Here is a 14,669-nt window from a genome sequence, read left to right as displayed (position 1 = left end):
AGAAGTAGAAAAGTTCTAACAGAAACCACAAAGCTCATCTACAGCTACACCACACTGGATACGCCCAATCTCATCTGATCTTGGAAGCTAAGCAGTGTTGGGCCTGGTTAGTACTTGGATGGGAGACCACCTGGGAATACAAGGTGCTGTAGATATTTTTATACTGCCAACACCGTTCTGTTGATGCATTCAATTTTCAAATGTATTCATTTATGAACTAGTAGTTAGAAATAGAAAAGTTCAAACAGAAACCACAAAGCTCATCTACAGCCACACCACACTGGATACGCCCAATCTCATCTGATCTTGGAAGCTAAGCAGTGTTGGGCCTGGTTAGTACTTGGATGGGAGACCACCTGGGAATACAAGGTGCTGTAGATAATTTTATACTGCCAACACCGTTCTGTTGATGCATTCCATTTTAAAACGTATTTATTTATGAACCAGTAAATAGAAGTAGAAAAGTTCTAACAGAAACCAGAAAGTTCATCTACAGCAACGCCACACTGGATACGCCCAATCTCATCTGATCTTGGAAGCTAAGCAGTGTTGGGCCTGGTTAGTACTTGGATGGGAGACCACCTGGGAATACAAGGTGCTGTAGATATTTTTATACTGCCAACACCGTTCTGTTGATGCATTCCATTTTCAAACGTATTCATTTATGAACCAGTAGTTAGAAGTAGAAAAGTTCTAACAGAAACCAAAAAGCTCATCTACAGCCACACCACACTGGATACGCCCAATCTCATCTGATCTTGGAAGCTAAGCAGTGTTGGGCCTGGTTAGTACTTGGATGGGAGACCACCTGGGAATACAAGGTGCTGTAGATATTTTTATACTGCCAACACCGTTCTGTTGATGCATTCCATTTTCAAACGTATTTATTTATGAACCAGTAGTTAGAAGTAGAAAAGTTCTAACAGAAACCACAAAGCTCATCTACAGCCACACCATACTGGATATGCCCAATCTCATCTGATCTTGGAAGCTAAGCAGTGTTGGGCCAGGTTAGTACTTGGATGGGAGACCACCTGGGTATACAAGGTGCTGTAGATATTTTTATACTGCCAACACCGTTCTGTTGATGCATTCCATTTTCAAACGTATTCATTTATGAACCAGTAGTTAGAAGTAGAAAAGTTCTAACAGAAACCACAAAGCTCATCTACAGCCACACCACACTGGATACGCCCAATCTCATCTGATCTTGGAAGATAAGCAGTGTTGGGCCTGGTTAGTACTTGGATGGGAGACCACCTGGGAATACAAGGTGCTGTAGATATTTTTATACTGCCAACACCGTTCTGTTGATGCATTCCATTTTCAAACGTATTCATTTATGAACCAGTAGTTAGAAGTAGAAAAGTTCAAACAGAAACCATAAAGCTCATCTACAGCCACACTGGATACGCCCAATCTCATCTGATCTTGGAAGCTAAGCAGTGTTGGGCCTGGTTAGTACTTGGATGGGAGTCCACCAGGGAATACAAGGTGCTGTAGATAATTTTATACTGCCAACACCGTTCTGTTGATGCATTCCATTTTAAAACGTATTCATTTATGAACAAGTAGTTAGAAGTAGATAAGTTCTAACAGAAACCACAAAGTTCATCTACAGCCACACCACACTGGATAATCCCAATCTCATCTGATCTTGGAAGCTAAGCAGTGTTGGACCAGGTTAGTATTTGGATGGGAGACCACCTGGGTATACAAGGTGCTGTAGATATTTTTATACTGCCAACACCGTTCTGTTGATGCATTCCATTTTCAAACGTATTCATTTATGAACCAGTAGTTAGAAGTAGAAAAGTTCTAACAGAAACCACAAAGCTCATCTACAGCTACACCACACTGGATACGCCCAATCTCATCTGATCTTGGAAGCTAAGCAGTGTTGGGCCTGGTTAGTACTTGGATGGGAGACCACCTTGGAATACAAGGTGCTGTAGATAATTTTATACTGCCAACACCGTTCTGTTGATGCATTCCATTTTAAAACTTATTCATTTATGAACCAATAGTTAGAAGTAGAAAAGTTCTAACAGAAACCACAAAGTTCATCTACAGCCACACCACACTGGATACGCCCAATCTCATCTGATCTTGGAAGCTAAGCAGTGTTGGGCCTGGTTAGTACTTGGATGGGAGACCACCTGGGAATACAAGGTGCTGTAGATATTTTTATACTGCCAACACCGTTCTGTTGATGCATTCCATTTTCAAACGTATTCATTTATGAACCAGTAGTTAGAAGTAGAAAAGTTCTAACAGAAACCACAAAGCTCATCTACAGCTACACCACACTGGATACGCCCAATCTCATCTGATCTTGGAAGCTAAGCAGTGTTGGGCCTGGTTAGTACTTGGATGGGAGACCACCTGGGAATACAAGGTGCTGTAGATATTTTTATACTGCCAACACCGTTCTGTTGATGCATTCAATTTTCAAATGTATTCATTTATGAACTAGTAGTTAGAAATAGAAAAGTTCAAACAGAAACCACAAAGCTCATCTACAGCCACACCACACTGGATACGCCCAATCTCATCTGATCTTGGAAGCTAAGCAGTGTTGGGCCTGGTTAGTACTTGGATGGGAGACCACCTGGGAATACAAGGTGCTGAAGATATTTTTATACTGCCAACACCGTTCTGTTGATGCATTCCATTTTCAAACGTATTCATCTATGAACCAGTAGTTAGAAGTAGAAAAGTTCTAACAGAAACCACAAAGCTCATCTACAGCCACACCACACTGGATATGCCCAATCTCATCTGATCTTGGAAGCTAAGCAGTGTTGGGCCTGATTAGTACTTGGATGGGAGACCACCTGGGGATACAAGGTGCTGTAGATATTTTTATACTGCCAACACCGTTCTGTTGATGCATTCCATTTTAAAACGTATTCATTTATGAACCAGTAGTTAGAAGTAGAAAAGTTCTAACAGAAACCAGAAAGTTCATCTACAGCCACACCACACTGGATACGCCCAATCTCATCTGATCTTGGAAGCTAAGCAGTGTTGGGCCTGGTTAGTACTTGGATGGGAGACCACCTGGGAATACAAGGTGCTGTAGATAATTTTATACTGCCAACACCGTTCTGTTGATGCATTCCATTTTAAAACGTATTTATTTATGAACCAGTAAATAGAAGTAGAAAAGTTCTAACAGAAACCAGAAAGTTCATCTACAGCAACGCCACACTGGATACGCCCAATCTCATCTGATCTTGGAAGCTAAGCAGTGTTGGGCCTGGTTAGTACTTGGATGGGAGACCACCTGGGAATACAAGGTGCTGTAGATATTTTTATACTGCCAACACCGTTCTGTTGATGCATTCCATTTTCAAACGTATTCATTTATGAACCAGTAGTTAGAAGTAGAAAAGTTCTAACAGAAACCACAAAGCTCATCTACAGCTACACTACACTGGATACGCCCAATCTCATCTGATCTTGGAAGCTAAGCAGTGTTGGGCCTGGTTAGTACTTGGATGGGAGACCACCTGGGAATACAAGGTGCTGTAGATATTTTTATACTGCCAACACCGTTCTGTTGATGCATTCAATTTTCAAATGTATTCATTTATGAACTAGTAGTTAGAAATAGAAAAGTTCAAACAGAAACCACAAAGCTCATCTACAGCCACACCATACTGGATACGCCCAATCTCATCTGATCTTGGAAGCTAAGCAGTGTTGGGCCTCGTTAGTACTTGGATGGGAGACCACCTGGGAATACAAGGTGCTGAAGATATTTTTATACTGCCAACACCGTTCTGTTGATGCATTCCATTTTCAAACGTATTCATCTATGAACCAGTAGTTAGAAGTAGAAAAGTTCTAACAGAAACCACAAAGCTCATCTACAGCCACACCACACTGGATATGCCCAATCTCATCTGATCTTGGAAGCTAAGCAGTGTTGGGCCTGATTAGTACTTGGATGGGAGACCACCTGGGGATACAAGGTGCTGTAGATATTTTTATACTGCCAACACCGTTCTGTTGATGCATTCCATTTTAAAACGTATTCATTTATGAACCAGTAGTTAGAAGTAGAAAAGTTCTAACAGAAACCAGAAAGTTCATCTACAGCCACACCACACTGGATACGCCCAATCTCATCTGATCTTGGAAGCTAAGCAGTGTTGGGCCTGGTTAGTACTTGGATGGGAGACCACCTGGGAATACAAGGTGCTGTAGATAATTTTATACTGCCAACACCGTTCTGTTGATGCATTCCATTTTAAAACGTATTTATTTATGAACCAGTAAATAGAAGTAGAAAAGTTCTAACAGAAACCAGAAAGTTCATCTACAGCAACGCCACACTGGATACGCCCAATCTCATCTGATCTTGGAAGCTAAGCAGTGTTGGGCCTGGTTAGTACTTGGATGGGAGACCACCTGGGAATACAAGGTGCTGTAGATATTTTTATACTGCCAACACCGTTCTGTTGATGCATTCCATTTTCAAACGTATTCATTTATGAACCAGTAGTTAGAAGTAGAAAAGTTCTAACAGAAACCAAAAAGCTCATCTACAGCCACACCACACTGGATACGCCCAATCTCATCTGATCTTGGAAGCTAAGCAGTGTTGGGCCTGGTTAGTACTTGGATGGGAGACCACCTGGGAATACAAGGTGCTGTAGATATTTTTATACTGCCAACACCGTTCTGTTGATGTATTCCATTTTAAAACGTATTCATTTATGAGCCAGTAGTTAGAAGTAGAAAAGTTCTAACAGAAACCACAAAGCTCATCTACAGCCACACCACACAGGATACGCCCAATCTCATCTGATCTTGGAAGCTAAGCAGTGTTGGGCCTGGTTAGTACTTGGATGGGAGATCACCTGGGAATACAAGGTGCTGTAGATATTTTTATACTGCCAACACCATTCTGTTGATGCATTCCATTTTTAAACGTATTCATTTATGAACCAGTAGTTAGAAGTAGAAAAGTTCTAACAGAAACCGCAAAGCTCATCTACAGCCACACCACACTGGATACGCCCAATCTCATCTGATCTTGGAAGCTAAGCAGTGTTGTGCCTGTTTAGTACTTGGATGGGAGACCACCTGGGAATACAAGGTGCTGTAGATATTTTTATACTACCAACACCGTTCTGTTGATGCATTCCATTTTCAAACGTATTCATTTATGAACCAGTAGTTAGAAGTAGAAAAGTTCTAACAGAAACCATAAAGCTCATCTGCAGCCACACCACACTGGATACGCCCAATCTCATCTGATCTTGGAAGCTAAGCAATGTTGGGCCTGGTTAGTACTTGGATGGGAGACCACCTGGGAATACAAGGTGCTGTAGATATTTTTATACTACCAACACCGTTCTGTTGATGCATTCCATTTTCAAACGTATTCATTTATGAACCAGTAGTTAGAAGTAGAAAAGTACTAACAGAAACCATAAAGCTCTTCTACAGCCACACCACACTGGATATGCCCAATCTCATCTGATCTTGGAAGCTAAGCAGTGTTGGGCCTGGTTAGTACTTGTATGGGAGACCACCTGGGAATACAAGGTGCAGTAGATAATTTTATACTGCCAACACCGTTCTGTTGATGCATTCCATTTTAAAACGTATTCATTTATGAACCAGTAGTTAGAAGTAGAAAAGTTCTAACAGAAACCAGAAAGTTCATCTACAGCAACACCACACTGGATACGCCCAATCTCATCTGATCTTGAAAGCTAAGAAGTGTTGGGCCTGGTTAGTACTTGGATGGGAGACCACCTGGGAATACAAGGTGCTGTAGATATTTTTATACTGCCAACACCGTTCTGTTGATGCATTCCATTTTCAAACGTTTTCATTTATGAACCAGTAGTTAGAAGTAGAAAAGTTCTAACAGAAACCACAAAGCTCATCTCCAGCCACAGCACACTGGATACGCCCAATCTCATCTGATCTTGGAAGCTAAGCAGTGTTGGGCCTGGTTAGTACTTGGATGGGAGACCACCTGGGAATACAAGGTGCTGTAGATATTTTTATACTGCCAACACCGGTCTGTTGATGCATTCCATTTTCAAACGTTTTCATTTATGAACCAGTAGTTAGAAGTAGAAAAGTTCTAACAGAAACCACAAAGCTCATCTCCAGCCACAGCACACTGGATACGCCCAATCTCATCTGATCTTGGAAGCTAAGCAGTGTTGGGCCTGGTTAGTACTTGGATGGGAGACCACCTGGGAATACAAGGTGCTGTAGATATTTTTATACTGCCAACACCGTTCTGTTGATGCATTCCATTTTCAAACGTATTCATTTATGAACCAGTAGTTAGAAGTAGAAAAGTTCTAACAGAAACCACAAAGCTCATCTACAGCCACACCACACTGGATACGCCCAATCTCATCTGATCTTGGAAGCTAAGCAGTGTTGGGCCTGGTTAGTACTTGGATGGGAGACCACCTGGGAATACAAGGTGCTGTAGATATTTTTATACTGCCAACACCGTTCTGTTGATGCATTCCATTTTCAAACGTATTCATTTATGAACCAGTAGTTAGAAGTAGAAAAGTTCTAACAGAAACCACAAAGCTCATCTACAGCCACACCGCACTGGATACGCCCAATCTCATCTGATCTTGGAAGCTAAGCAGTGTTGGGCCTGGTTTGTACTTGGATGGGAGACCACCTGGGAATACAAGGTGCTGTAGATATTTTTATACTGCCAACACCGTTCTGTTGATGCATTCCATTTTCAAACGTTTTCATTTATGAACCAGTAGTTAGAAGTAGAAAAGTTCTAACAGAAACCACAAAGCTCATCTCCAGCCACAGCACACTGGATATGCCCAATCTCATCTGATCTTGGAAGCTAAGCAGTGTTGGGCCTGGTTAGTACTTGGATGGGAGACCAACTGGGAATACAAGGTGCTGTAGATATTTTTATACTGCCAACACCGGTCTGTTGATGCATTCCATTTTCAAACGTTTTCATTTATGAACCAGTAGTTAGAAGTAGAAAAGTTCTAACAGAAACCATAAAGCTCATCTACAGCCACACCACACTGGATACGCCCAATCTCATCTGATCTTGGAAGCTAAGCAGTGTTGGGCCTGGTTAGTACTTGGATGGGAGACCACCTAGGAATACAAGGTGCTGTAGATATTTTTATACTGCCAACACCGTTCTGTTGATGCATTCAATTTTCAAATGTATTCATTTATGAACCAGTAGTTAGAAGTAGAAAAGTTCTAACAGAAACCAGAAAGTTCATCTACAGCAACACCACACTGGATACGCCCAATCTCATCTGATCTTGGAAGCTAAGCAGTGTTGGGTCTGGTTAGTACTTGGATGGGAGACCACCTGGGAATACAAGGTGCTGTAGATATTTTTATACTGCCAACACCGTTCTGTTGATGCATTCAATTTTAATATGTATTCATTTATGAACTAGTAGTTAGAAGTAGAAAAGTTCTAACAGAAACCATAAAGCTCATCTACAGCCACACCACACTGGATACGCCCAATCTCATCTGATCTTGGAAGCTAAGCAGTGTTGGGCCTGGTTAGTACTTGGATGGGAGTCCACCTGGGAATACAAGGTGCTGTAGATAATTTTATACTGCCAACACCGTTCTGTTGATGCATTCCATTTTAAAACGTATTCATTTATGAACAAGTAGTTAGAAGTAGAAAAGTTCTAACAGAAACCACAAAGTTCATCTACAGCCACACCACACTGGATATGCCCAATCTCATCTGATCTTGGAAGCTAAGCAGTGTTGGGCCAGGTTAGTACTTGGATGGGAGACCACCTGGGTATACAAGGTACAGTAGATATTTGTATACTACCAACACCGGTCTGTTGATGCATTCCATTTTCAAACGTTTTCATTTATGAACCAGTAGTTAGAAGTAGAAAAGTTCTAACAGAAACCATAAAGCTCATCTACAGCCACACCACACTGGATACGCCCAATCTCATCTGATCTTGGAAGCTAAGCAGTGTTGGGCCTGGTTAGTACTTGGATGGGAGACCACCTAGGAATACAAGGTGCTGTAGATATTTTTATACTGCCAACACCGTTCTGTTGATGCATTCAATTTTCAAATGTATTCATTTATGAACCAGTAGTTAGAAGTAGAAAAGTTCTAACAGAAACCAGAAAGTTCATCTACAGCAACACCACACTGGATACGCCCAATCTCATCTGATCTTGGAAGCTAAGCAGTGTTGGGTCTGGTTAGTACTTGGATGGGAGACCACCTGGGAATACAAGATGCTGTAGATATTTTTATACTGCCAACACCGTTCTGTTGATGCATTCCATTTTCAAATGTATTCATTTATGAACCAGTAGTTAGAAGTAGAAAAGTTCTAACAGAAACCATTAAGCTCATCTACAGCCACACCACACTGGATACGCCCAATCTCATCTGATCTTGGAAGCTAAGCAGTGTTGGGCCTGGTTAGTACTTGGATGGGAGACCACCTGGGAATACAAGGTGCTGTAGATATTTTTATACTGCCAACACCGTTCTGTTGATGCATTCCATTTTCAAACGTATTCATTTATGAACCAGTAGTTAGAAGTAGAAAAGTTCTAACAGAAACCGCAAAGCTCATCTACAGCCACACCACACTGGATACGCCCAATCTCATCTGATCTTGGAAGCTAAGCAATGTTGGGCCTGGTTAGTACTTGGATGGGAGACCACCTGGGAATACAAGGTGCTGTAGATATTTTTATACTGCCAACACCGTTCTGTTGATGCATTCCATTTTCAAACGTATTCATTTATGAACCAGTAGTTAGAAGTAGAAAAGTTCTAACAGAAACCACAAAGCTCATCTACAGCCACACCGCACTGGATACGCCCAATCTCATCTGATCTTGGAAGCTAAGCAGTGTTGGGGCTGGTTAGTACTTGGATGGGAGACCACCTGGGAATACAAGGTGCTGTAGATATTTTTATACTGCCAACACCGTTCTGTTGATGCATTCCATTTTCAAACGTATTCATTTATGAACCAGTAGTTAGAAGTAGAAAAGTTCTAACAGAAACCATAAAGCTCATCTACAGCCACACCACACTGGATACGCCCAATCTCATCTGATCTTGGAAGCTAAGCAGTGTTGGGCCTGGTTAGTACTTGGATGGGAGACCACCTGGGAATACAAGGTGCTGTAGATATTTTTTATACTGCCAACACCGTTCTGTTGATACATTCCATTTTCAAATGTATTCATTTATGAACCAGTAGTTAGAAGTAGAAAAGTTCTAACAGAAACCACAAAGCTCATCTACAGCCACACCACACTGGATACGCCCAATCTCATCTGATCTTGGAAGCTAAGCAGTTTTGTGCCTGGTTAGTACTTGGATCGGAGACCACCTGGGAATACAAGGTGCTGTAGATATTTTTATACTGCCAACACCGTTCTGTTGATGCATTCCATTTTCAAATGTATTCATTTATGAACAAGTAGATAGAAGTAGAAAAGTTCTAACAGAAACTACAAAGCTCATCTACAGCCACACCACACTGGATACGCCCAATCTCATCTGATCTTGGAAGCTAAGCAGTGTTGGGTCTGATTAGTACTTGGATGGGAGACCACCCAGTGATACAAGGTGCTGTAGATATTTTTATACTGCCAACACCGTTCTGTTGATGCATTCCATTTTCAAACGTTTTCATTTATGAACCAGTAGTTAGAAGTAGAAAAGTTCTAACAGAAACCATAACGCTCATCTACAGCCACACCACACTGGATACGCACAATCTCATCTGATCTTGGAAGCTAAGCAGTGTTGGGCCTGGTTAGTACTTGGATGGGAGACCACATAGGAATACAAGGTGCTGTAGATATTTTTATACTGCCAACACCGTTCTGTTGATGCATTCAATTTTCAAATGTATTAATTTATGAACCAGTAGTTAGAAGTAGAAAAGTTCTAACAGAAACCAGAAAGTTCATCTACAGCCACACCACACTGGATACGCCCAATCTCATCTGATCTTGGAAGCTAAGCAGTGTTGGGCCTGGTTAGTACTTGGATGGGAGACCACCTGGGAATACAAGGTGCTGTAGATATTTTTATACTGCCAACACCGTTCTGTTGATGCATTCCATTTTCAAACGTATTCATTTATGAACCAGTAGTTAGAAGTAGAAAAGTTCTAACAGAAACCACAAAGCTCATCTACAGCAACACCGCACTGGATACGCCCAATCTCATCTGATCTTGGAAGCTAAGCAGTGTTGGGCCTGGTTAGTACTTGGATGGGAGACCACCTGGGAATACAAGGTGCTGTAGATATTTTTATACTGCCAACACCGTTCTGTTGATGCATTCCATTTTCAAACGTTTTCATTTATGAACCAGTAGTTAGAAGTAGAAAAGTTCTAACAGAAACCACAAAGCTCATCTCCAGCTACAGCACACTGGATACGCCCAATCTCATCTGATCTTGGAAGCTAAGCAGTGTTGGGCCTGGTTAGTACTTGGATGGGAGACCACCTGGGAATACAAGGTACAGTAGATATTTTTATACTACCAACACCGGTCTGTTGATGCATTCCATTTTCAAACGTTTTCATTTATGAACCAGTAGTTAGAAGTAGAAAAGTTCTAACAGAAACCATAAAGCTCATCTACAGCCACACCACACTGGATACGCCCAATCTCATCTGATCTTGGAAGCTAAGCAGTGTTGGGCCTGGTTAGTACTTGGATGGGAGACCACCTAGGAATACAAGGTGCTGTAGATATTTTTATACTGCCAACACCGTTCTGTTGATGCATTCAATTTTCAAATGTATTCATTTATGAACCAGTAGTTAGAAGTAGAAAAGTTCTAACAGAAACCAGAAAGTTCATCTACAGCAACACCACACTGGATACGCCCAATCTCATCTGATCTTGGAAGCTAAGCAGTGTTGGGTCTGGTTAGTACTTGGATGGGAGACCACTTGGGAATACAAGGTGCTGTAGATATTTTTATACTGCCAACACCGTTCTGTTGATGCATTCCATTTTCAAACGTATTCATTTATGAACCAGTAGTTAGAAGTAGAAAAGTTCTAACAGAAACCACAAAGCTCATCTACAGCCACACCACACTGGATACGCCCAATCTCATCTGATCTTGGAAGCTAAGCAGTGTTGGGCCTGGTTAGTACTTGGATGGGAGACCACTTGGGAATACAAGGTGCTGTAGATATTTTTATACTGCCAACACCGTTCTGTTGATGCATTCCATTTTCAAACGTATTCATTTATGAACCAGTAGTTAGAAGTAGAAAAGTTCTAACAGAAACCACAAAGCTCATCTACAGCCACACCGCACTGGATACGCACAATCTCATCTGATCTTGGAAGCTAAGCAGTGTTGGGCCTGGTTAGTACTTGGATGGGAGACCACCTGGGAATACAAGGTGCTGTAGATATTTTTATACTGCCAACACCGTTCTGTTGATGCATTCCATTTTCAAACGTATTCATTTATGAACCAGTAGTTAGAAGTAGAAAAGTTCTAACAGAAACCATAAAGCTCATCTACAGCCACACCACACTGGATACGCCCAATCTCATCTGATCTTGGAAGCTAAGCAGTGTTGGGCCTGGTTAGTACTTGGATGGGAGACCACCTGGGAATACAAGGTGCTGTAGATATTTTTATACTGCCAACACCGTTCTGTTGATGCATTCCATTTTCAAACGTATTCATTTATGAACCAGTAGTTAGAAGTAGAAAAGTTCTAACAGAAACCACAAAGATCATCTACAGCCACACCACACTGGATACGCCCAATCTCATCTGATCTTGGAAGCTAAGCAGTGTTGGGCCTGGTTAGTACTTGGATGGGAGACCACCTGGGAATACAAGGTGCTGTAGATTTTTTTATACTGCCAACACCGTTCTGTTGATGCATTCCATTTTCAAACGTATTCATTTATGAACCAGTAGTTAGAAGTAGAAAAGTTCTAACAGAAACCACAACGCTCATCTACAGCCACACCACACTGGATACGCCCAATCTCATCTGATCTTGGAAGCTAAGCAGTGTTGGGTCTGGTTAGTACTTGAATGGGAGACCACCAGGGAATACAAGGTGCTGTAGATATTTTTATACTGCCAACACCGTTCTGTTGATGCATTCCATTTTCAAACGTATTCATTTATGAACCAGTAGTTAGAAGTAGAAAAGTTCTAACAGAAACCACAAAGCTCATCTACAGCCACACCACACTGGATACGCCCAATCTCATCTGATCTTGGAAGCTAAGCAGTGTTGGGCCTGGTTAGTACTTGGATGGGAGACCACCTGGGAATACAAGGTGCTGTAGATATTTTTATACTGCCAACACCGTTCTGTTGATGCATTCCATTTTCAAACGTATTCATTTATGAACCAGTAGTTAGAAGTAGAAAAGTTCTAACAGAAACCAGAAAGTTCATCTACAGCAACACCACACTGGATACGCCCAATCTCATCTGATCTTGGAAGCTAAGCAGTGTTGGGCCTGGTTAGTACTTGGATGGGAGACCACCCGGTAATACAAGGTGCTGTAGATATTTTTATACTGCCAACACCGTTCTGTTGATGCATTCTATTTTCAAACGTATTCATTTATGAACCAGTAGTTAGAAGTAGAAAAGTTCTAACAGAAACCACAGAGCTCATTTACAGCCACACCACACTGGATACGCCCAATCTCATCTGATCTTGGAAGCTAAGCAGTGTTGGGCCTGGTTAGTACTTGGATGGGAGACCACCTGGGAATACAAGGTGCTGTAGATATTTTTATACTACCAACACCGTTCTGTTGATGCATTCCATTTTCAAACGTATTCATTTATGAACCAGTAGTTAGAAGTAGAAAAGTTCAAACAGAAACCACAAAGCTCATCTACAGCCACACCACACTGGATACGCCCAATCTCATCTGATCTTGGAAGCTAAGCAGTGTTGGGCCTGGTTAGTACTTGGATGGGAGACCACCTGGGAATACAAGGTGCTGTAGATATTTTTATACTGCCAACACCGTTCTGTTGATGCATTCCATTTTCAAACGTATTCATTTATGAACCAGTAGTTAGAAGTAGAAAAGTTCTAACAGAAACCACAAAGCTCAACTACAGCCACATCACACTGGATACGCCCAATCTCATCTGATCTTGGAAGCTAAGCAGTGTTGGGCCTGGTTAGTACTTGGATGGGAGACCACCTGGGAATACAAGGTGCTGTAGATATTTTTATACTGCCAACACCGTTCTGTTAATGCATTCCATTTTCAAACGTATTCATTTATGAACCAGTAGTAAGAAGTAGAAAAGTTCTAACAGAAACCACAAAGCTCATCTACAGCCACACCACACTGGATACGCCCAATCTCATCTGATCTTGGAAGCTAAGCAGTGTTGGGCCTGGTTAGTACTTGGATGGGAGACCACCTGGGAATACAAGGTGCTGTAGATATTTTTATACTGCCAACACCGTTCTGTTGATGCATTCCATTTTCAAACGTATTCATTTATGAACCAGTAGTTAGAAGTAGAAAAGTTCAAACAGAAACCACAAAGCTCATCTACAGCCACACCACACTGGATACGCCCAATCTCATCTGATCTTGGAAGCTAAGCAGTGTTTGGCCTGGTTAGTACTTGGATGGGAGACCACCTGGGAATACAAGGTGCTGTAGATATTTTTATACTGCCAACACCGTTCTGTTGATGCATTCCATTTTCAAACGTATTCATTTATGAACCAGTAGTTAGAAGTAGAAAAGTTCTAACAGAAACAAGAAAGTTCATCTGCAGCAACACCACACTGGATACGCCCAATCTCATCTGATCTTGGAAGCTAAGCAGTGCTGGGCCTGGTTAGTACTTGGATGGGAGACCACCCGGTAATACAAGGTGCTGTAGATATTTTTATACTACCAACACCGTTCTGTTGATGCATTCCATTTTCAAACGTATTAATTTATGAACCAGTAGTTAGAAGTAGAAAAGTTCAAACAGAAACCACAAAGCTCATCTACAGCCACACCACACTGGATACGCCCAATCTCATCTGATCTTGGAAGCTAAGCAGTGTTGGGCCTGGTTAGTACTTGGATGGGAGACCACCTGGGAATACAAGGTGCTGTAGATATTTTTATACTGCCAACACCGTTCTGTTGATGCATTCCATTTTCAAACGTATTCATTTATGAACCAGTAGTTAGAAGTAGAAAAGTTCTAACAGAAACCACAAAGCTCATCTACAGCCACACCACACTGGATACGCCCAATCTCATCTGATCTTGGAAGCTAAGCAGTGTTGGGCCTGGTTAGTACTTGGATGGGAGACCACCTGGGAATACAAGGTGCTGTAGATATTTTTATACTGCCAACACCGTTCTGTTGATGTATTCCATTTTCAAACGTTTTCATATATGAACCAGTAGTTAGAAGTAGAAAAGTTCTAACAGAAACCACAAAGCTCATCTACAGCCACACCACACTGGATACGCCCAATCTCATCTGATCTTGGAAGCTAAGCAGTGTTGGGCCTGGTTAGTACTTGGATGGGAGATCACCGAGGAATACAAGGTGCTGTAGATATTTTTATACTGCCAACACCGGTCTGTTGATGTATTCCATTTTCAAACGTTTTCA

General features: G+C 41.6%; 52 non-coding genes and 13 pseudogenes across 52 annotated transcripts; all 65 read left to right on the top strand.

Annotated features, from left to right (window-relative positions):
• The first annotated feature begins 36 nt into the window (after positions 1–36).
• Positions 37–155, top strand: LOC135046978 (5S ribosomal RNA). Its single transcript, XR_010239052.1, has one exon. It is a non-coding gene; the product is annotated as a 5S ribosomal RNA (ribosomal RNA).
• A 107-nt stretch (positions 156–262) lies between these two features.
• On the top strand, positions 263–381 carry LOC135046381 (5S ribosomal RNA). The gene has a single exon (XR_010238696.1). It is a non-coding gene; the product is annotated as a 5S ribosomal RNA (ribosomal RNA).
• Positions 382–488: 107 nt separating this feature from the next.
• LOC135047284 (5S ribosomal RNA) lies at positions 489–607 on the top strand. The gene has a single exon (XR_010239346.1). It is a non-coding gene; the product is annotated as a 5S ribosomal RNA (ribosomal RNA).
• Positions 608–714: 107 nt separating this feature from the next.
• LOC135046369 (5S ribosomal RNA) lies at positions 715–833 on the top strand. The gene has a single exon (XR_010238684.1). It is a non-coding gene; the product is annotated as a 5S ribosomal RNA (ribosomal RNA).
• Positions 834–940: 107 nt separating this feature from the next.
• Positions 941–1,059, top strand: LOC135046538 (5S ribosomal RNA). Its single transcript, XR_010238850.1, has one exon. It is a non-coding gene; the product is annotated as a 5S ribosomal RNA (ribosomal RNA).
• Positions 1,060–1,166: 107 nt separating this feature from the next.
• LOC135046926 (5S ribosomal RNA) lies at positions 1,167–1,285 on the top strand. Its single transcript, XR_010239001.1, has one exon. It is a non-coding gene; the product is annotated as a 5S ribosomal RNA (ribosomal RNA).
• Positions 1,286–1,392: 107 nt separating this feature from the next.
• On the top strand, positions 1,393–1,506 carry LOC135046819 (5S ribosomal RNA; annotated as a pseudogene).
• A 107-nt stretch (positions 1,507–1,613) lies between these two features.
• On the top strand, positions 1,614–1,732 carry LOC135046734 (5S ribosomal RNA; annotated as a pseudogene).
• Positions 1,733–1,839: 107 nt separating this feature from the next.
• LOC135047278 (5S ribosomal RNA) lies at positions 1,840–1,958 on the top strand. Its single transcript, XR_010239340.1, has one exon. It is a non-coding gene; the product is annotated as a 5S ribosomal RNA (ribosomal RNA).
• Positions 1,959–2,065: 107 nt separating this feature from the next.
• Positions 2,066–2,184, top strand: LOC135046358 (5S ribosomal RNA). The gene has a single exon (XR_010238673.1). It is a non-coding gene; the product is annotated as a 5S ribosomal RNA (ribosomal RNA).
• A 107-nt stretch (positions 2,185–2,291) lies between these two features.
• Positions 2,292–2,410, top strand: LOC135046977 (5S ribosomal RNA). The gene has a single exon (XR_010239051.1). It is a non-coding gene; the product is annotated as a 5S ribosomal RNA (ribosomal RNA).
• A 107-nt stretch (positions 2,411–2,517) lies between these two features.
• LOC135047254 (5S ribosomal RNA) lies at positions 2,518–2,636 on the top strand. The gene has a single exon (XR_010239317.1). It is a non-coding gene; the product is annotated as a 5S ribosomal RNA (ribosomal RNA).
• Positions 2,637–2,743: 107 nt separating this feature from the next.
• LOC135046514 (5S ribosomal RNA) lies at positions 2,744–2,862 on the top strand. The gene has a single exon (XR_010238827.1). It is a non-coding gene; the product is annotated as a 5S ribosomal RNA (ribosomal RNA).
• Positions 2,863–2,969: 107 nt separating this feature from the next.
• On the top strand, positions 2,970–3,088 carry LOC135046347 (5S ribosomal RNA). Its single transcript, XR_010238662.1, has one exon. It is a non-coding gene; the product is annotated as a 5S ribosomal RNA (ribosomal RNA).
• Positions 3,089–3,195: 107 nt separating this feature from the next.
• LOC135047283 (5S ribosomal RNA) lies at positions 3,196–3,314 on the top strand. Its single transcript, XR_010239345.1, has one exon. It is a non-coding gene; the product is annotated as a 5S ribosomal RNA (ribosomal RNA).
• Positions 3,315–3,421: 107 nt separating this feature from the next.
• LOC135047191 (5S ribosomal RNA) lies at positions 3,422–3,540 on the top strand. The gene has a single exon (XR_010239258.1). It is a non-coding gene; the product is annotated as a 5S ribosomal RNA (ribosomal RNA).
• Positions 3,541–3,647: 107 nt separating this feature from the next.
• On the top strand, positions 3,648–3,766 carry LOC135046511 (5S ribosomal RNA). Its single transcript, XR_010238824.1, has one exon. It is a non-coding gene; the product is annotated as a 5S ribosomal RNA (ribosomal RNA).
• Positions 3,767–3,873: 107 nt separating this feature from the next.
• LOC135046513 (5S ribosomal RNA) lies at positions 3,874–3,992 on the top strand. The gene has a single exon (XR_010238826.1). It is a non-coding gene; the product is annotated as a 5S ribosomal RNA (ribosomal RNA).
• A 107-nt stretch (positions 3,993–4,099) lies between these two features.
• LOC135046336 (5S ribosomal RNA) lies at positions 4,100–4,218 on the top strand. The gene has a single exon (XR_010238651.1). It is a non-coding gene; the product is annotated as a 5S ribosomal RNA (ribosomal RNA).
• Positions 4,219–4,325: 107 nt separating this feature from the next.
• On the top strand, positions 4,326–4,444 carry LOC135047282 (5S ribosomal RNA). The gene has a single exon (XR_010239344.1). It is a non-coding gene; the product is annotated as a 5S ribosomal RNA (ribosomal RNA).
• A 107-nt stretch (positions 4,445–4,551) lies between these two features.
• Positions 4,552–4,670, top strand: LOC135046325 (5S ribosomal RNA). Its single transcript, XR_010238640.1, has one exon. It is a non-coding gene; the product is annotated as a 5S ribosomal RNA (ribosomal RNA).
• Positions 4,671–4,777: 107 nt separating this feature from the next.
• On the top strand, positions 4,778–4,896 carry LOC135046453 (5S ribosomal RNA). Its single transcript, XR_010238768.1, has one exon. It is a non-coding gene; the product is annotated as a 5S ribosomal RNA (ribosomal RNA).
• Positions 4,897–5,003: 107 nt separating this feature from the next.
• Positions 5,004–5,122, top strand: LOC135046397 (5S ribosomal RNA). The gene has a single exon (XR_010238712.1). It is a non-coding gene; the product is annotated as a 5S ribosomal RNA (ribosomal RNA).
• Positions 5,123–5,229: 107 nt separating this feature from the next.
• On the top strand, positions 5,230–5,348 carry LOC135046346 (5S ribosomal RNA). Its single transcript, XR_010238661.1, has one exon. It is a non-coding gene; the product is annotated as a 5S ribosomal RNA (ribosomal RNA).
• A 107-nt stretch (positions 5,349–5,455) lies between these two features.
• LOC135046666 (5S ribosomal RNA) lies at positions 5,456–5,574 on the top strand (annotated as a pseudogene).
• Positions 5,575–5,681: 107 nt separating this feature from the next.
• LOC135046618 (5S ribosomal RNA) lies at positions 5,682–5,800 on the top strand (annotated as a pseudogene).
• A 107-nt stretch (positions 5,801–5,907) lies between these two features.
• On the top strand, positions 5,908–6,026 carry LOC135046638 (5S ribosomal RNA; annotated as a pseudogene).
• A 107-nt stretch (positions 6,027–6,133) lies between these two features.
• On the top strand, positions 6,134–6,252 carry LOC135046637 (5S ribosomal RNA; annotated as a pseudogene).
• Positions 6,253–6,359: 107 nt separating this feature from the next.
• LOC135047314 (5S ribosomal RNA) lies at positions 6,360–6,478 on the top strand. The gene has a single exon (XR_010239375.1). It is a non-coding gene; the product is annotated as a 5S ribosomal RNA (ribosomal RNA).
• Positions 6,479–6,585: 107 nt separating this feature from the next.
• On the top strand, positions 6,586–6,704 carry LOC135047078 (5S ribosomal RNA). Its single transcript, XR_010239150.1, has one exon. It is a non-coding gene; the product is annotated as a 5S ribosomal RNA (ribosomal RNA).
• A 107-nt stretch (positions 6,705–6,811) lies between these two features.
• On the top strand, positions 6,812–6,930 carry LOC135046765 (5S ribosomal RNA; annotated as a pseudogene).
• A 107-nt stretch (positions 6,931–7,037) lies between these two features.
• Positions 7,038–7,156, top strand: LOC135047064 (5S ribosomal RNA). The gene has a single exon (XR_010239136.1). It is a non-coding gene; the product is annotated as a 5S ribosomal RNA (ribosomal RNA).
• Positions 7,157–7,263: 107 nt separating this feature from the next.
• Positions 7,264–7,382, top strand: LOC135046363 (5S ribosomal RNA). Its single transcript, XR_010238678.1, has one exon. It is a non-coding gene; the product is annotated as a 5S ribosomal RNA (ribosomal RNA).
• A 107-nt stretch (positions 7,383–7,489) lies between these two features.
• Positions 7,490–7,608, top strand: LOC135047045 (5S ribosomal RNA). The gene has a single exon (XR_010239118.1). It is a non-coding gene; the product is annotated as a 5S ribosomal RNA (ribosomal RNA).
• A 107-nt stretch (positions 7,609–7,715) lies between these two features.
• LOC135046708 (5S ribosomal RNA) lies at positions 7,716–7,834 on the top strand (annotated as a pseudogene).
• Positions 7,835–7,941: 107 nt separating this feature from the next.
• Positions 7,942–8,060, top strand: LOC135047063 (5S ribosomal RNA). The gene has a single exon (XR_010239135.1). It is a non-coding gene; the product is annotated as a 5S ribosomal RNA (ribosomal RNA).
• Positions 8,061–8,167: 107 nt separating this feature from the next.
• LOC135047158 (5S ribosomal RNA) lies at positions 8,168–8,286 on the top strand. The gene has a single exon (XR_010239227.1). It is a non-coding gene; the product is annotated as a 5S ribosomal RNA (ribosomal RNA).
• A 107-nt stretch (positions 8,287–8,393) lies between these two features.
• Positions 8,394–8,512, top strand: LOC135047303 (5S ribosomal RNA). Its single transcript, XR_010239364.1, has one exon. It is a non-coding gene; the product is annotated as a 5S ribosomal RNA (ribosomal RNA).
• A 107-nt stretch (positions 8,513–8,619) lies between these two features.
• On the top strand, positions 8,620–8,738 carry LOC135047149 (5S ribosomal RNA). The gene has a single exon (XR_010239218.1). It is a non-coding gene; the product is annotated as a 5S ribosomal RNA (ribosomal RNA).
• A 107-nt stretch (positions 8,739–8,845) lies between these two features.
• On the top strand, positions 8,846–8,964 carry LOC135046443 (5S ribosomal RNA). The gene has a single exon (XR_010238758.1). It is a non-coding gene; the product is annotated as a 5S ribosomal RNA (ribosomal RNA).
• Positions 8,965–9,071: 107 nt separating this feature from the next.
• Positions 9,072–9,190, top strand: LOC135047291 (5S ribosomal RNA). The gene has a single exon (XR_010239353.1). It is a non-coding gene; the product is annotated as a 5S ribosomal RNA (ribosomal RNA).
• Positions 9,191–9,298: 108 nt separating this feature from the next.
• Positions 9,299–9,417, top strand: LOC135046788 (5S ribosomal RNA; annotated as a pseudogene).
• A 107-nt stretch (positions 9,418–9,524) lies between these two features.
• On the top strand, positions 9,525–9,643 carry LOC135046806 (5S ribosomal RNA; annotated as a pseudogene).
• Positions 9,644–9,750: 107 nt separating this feature from the next.
• Positions 9,751–9,869, top strand: LOC135046516 (5S ribosomal RNA). The gene has a single exon (XR_010238829.1). It is a non-coding gene; the product is annotated as a 5S ribosomal RNA (ribosomal RNA).
• A 107-nt stretch (positions 9,870–9,976) lies between these two features.
• On the top strand, positions 9,977–10,095 carry LOC135047280 (5S ribosomal RNA). Its single transcript, XR_010239342.1, has one exon. It is a non-coding gene; the product is annotated as a 5S ribosomal RNA (ribosomal RNA).
• Positions 10,096–10,202: 107 nt separating this feature from the next.
• Positions 10,203–10,321, top strand: LOC135047066 (5S ribosomal RNA). The gene has a single exon (XR_010239138.1). It is a non-coding gene; the product is annotated as a 5S ribosomal RNA (ribosomal RNA).
• Positions 10,322–10,428: 107 nt separating this feature from the next.
• LOC135046817 (5S ribosomal RNA) lies at positions 10,429–10,547 on the top strand (annotated as a pseudogene).
• Positions 10,548–10,654: 107 nt separating this feature from the next.
• LOC135047062 (5S ribosomal RNA) lies at positions 10,655–10,773 on the top strand. Its single transcript, XR_010239134.1, has one exon. It is a non-coding gene; the product is annotated as a 5S ribosomal RNA (ribosomal RNA).
• Positions 10,774–10,880: 107 nt separating this feature from the next.
• Positions 10,881–10,999, top strand: LOC135046398 (5S ribosomal RNA). The gene has a single exon (XR_010238713.1). It is a non-coding gene; the product is annotated as a 5S ribosomal RNA (ribosomal RNA).
• A 107-nt stretch (positions 11,000–11,106) lies between these two features.
• LOC135046921 (5S ribosomal RNA) lies at positions 11,107–11,225 on the top strand. Its single transcript, XR_010238996.1, has one exon. It is a non-coding gene; the product is annotated as a 5S ribosomal RNA (ribosomal RNA).
• Positions 11,226–11,332: 107 nt separating this feature from the next.
• Positions 11,333–11,451, top strand: LOC135047274 (5S ribosomal RNA). The gene has a single exon (XR_010239336.1). It is a non-coding gene; the product is annotated as a 5S ribosomal RNA (ribosomal RNA).
• A 107-nt stretch (positions 11,452–11,558) lies between these two features.
• Positions 11,559–11,677, top strand: LOC135047269 (5S ribosomal RNA). Its single transcript, XR_010239331.1, has one exon. It is a non-coding gene; the product is annotated as a 5S ribosomal RNA (ribosomal RNA).
• Positions 11,678–11,784: 107 nt separating this feature from the next.
• LOC135046864 (5S ribosomal RNA) lies at positions 11,785–11,903 on the top strand. Its single transcript, XR_010238936.1, has one exon. It is a non-coding gene; the product is annotated as a 5S ribosomal RNA (ribosomal RNA).
• Positions 11,904–12,010: 107 nt separating this feature from the next.
• On the top strand, positions 12,011–12,129 carry LOC135046498 (5S ribosomal RNA). Its single transcript, XR_010238811.1, has one exon. It is a non-coding gene; the product is annotated as a 5S ribosomal RNA (ribosomal RNA).
• Positions 12,130–12,236: 107 nt separating this feature from the next.
• On the top strand, positions 12,237–12,355 carry LOC135047256 (5S ribosomal RNA). The gene has a single exon (XR_010239319.1). It is a non-coding gene; the product is annotated as a 5S ribosomal RNA (ribosomal RNA).
• Positions 12,356–12,462: 107 nt separating this feature from the next.
• On the top strand, positions 12,463–12,581 carry LOC135046604 (5S ribosomal RNA; annotated as a pseudogene).
• Positions 12,582–12,688: 107 nt separating this feature from the next.
• Positions 12,689–12,807, top strand: LOC135046951 (5S ribosomal RNA). Its single transcript, XR_010239026.1, has one exon. It is a non-coding gene; the product is annotated as a 5S ribosomal RNA (ribosomal RNA).
• Positions 12,808–12,914: 107 nt separating this feature from the next.
• LOC135047244 (5S ribosomal RNA) lies at positions 12,915–13,033 on the top strand. The gene has a single exon (XR_010239308.1). It is a non-coding gene; the product is annotated as a 5S ribosomal RNA (ribosomal RNA).
• A 107-nt stretch (positions 13,034–13,140) lies between these two features.
• On the top strand, positions 13,141–13,259 carry LOC135046348 (5S ribosomal RNA). Its single transcript, XR_010238663.1, has one exon. It is a non-coding gene; the product is annotated as a 5S ribosomal RNA (ribosomal RNA).
• A 107-nt stretch (positions 13,260–13,366) lies between these two features.
• Positions 13,367–13,485, top strand: LOC135047232 (5S ribosomal RNA). Its single transcript, XR_010239297.1, has one exon. It is a non-coding gene; the product is annotated as a 5S ribosomal RNA (ribosomal RNA).
• A 107-nt stretch (positions 13,486–13,592) lies between these two features.
• Positions 13,593–13,711, top strand: LOC135046344 (5S ribosomal RNA). Its single transcript, XR_010238659.1, has one exon. It is a non-coding gene; the product is annotated as a 5S ribosomal RNA (ribosomal RNA).
• Positions 13,712–13,818: 107 nt separating this feature from the next.
• On the top strand, positions 13,819–13,937 carry LOC135046690 (5S ribosomal RNA; annotated as a pseudogene).
• A 107-nt stretch (positions 13,938–14,044) lies between these two features.
• On the top strand, positions 14,045–14,163 carry LOC135047220 (5S ribosomal RNA). The gene has a single exon (XR_010239286.1). It is a non-coding gene; the product is annotated as a 5S ribosomal RNA (ribosomal RNA).
• A 107-nt stretch (positions 14,164–14,270) lies between these two features.
• On the top strand, positions 14,271–14,389 carry LOC135047208 (5S ribosomal RNA). Its single transcript, XR_010239275.1, has one exon. It is a non-coding gene; the product is annotated as a 5S ribosomal RNA (ribosomal RNA).
• A 107-nt stretch (positions 14,390–14,496) lies between these two features.
• LOC135046556 (5S ribosomal RNA) lies at positions 14,497–14,615 on the top strand. Its single transcript, XR_010238868.1, has one exon. It is a non-coding gene; the product is annotated as a 5S ribosomal RNA (ribosomal RNA).
• The last annotated feature ends 54 nt before the right edge of the window (positions 14,616–14,669 follow it).

The sequence above is a fragment of the Pseudophryne corroboree genome, unplaced genomic scaffold (genome assembly GCF_028390025.1).
Source record: "Pseudophryne corroboree isolate aPseCor3 unplaced genomic scaffold, aPseCor3.hap2 scaffold_925, whole genome shotgun sequence".
Classification (NCBI taxonomy): domain Eukaryota; kingdom Metazoa; phylum Chordata; class Amphibia; order Anura; family Myobatrachidae; genus Pseudophryne; species Pseudophryne corroboree.
Note: the sequence above shows the minus strand (reverse complement) of the source record. Positions and strands in the feature narration are given on the sequence as shown.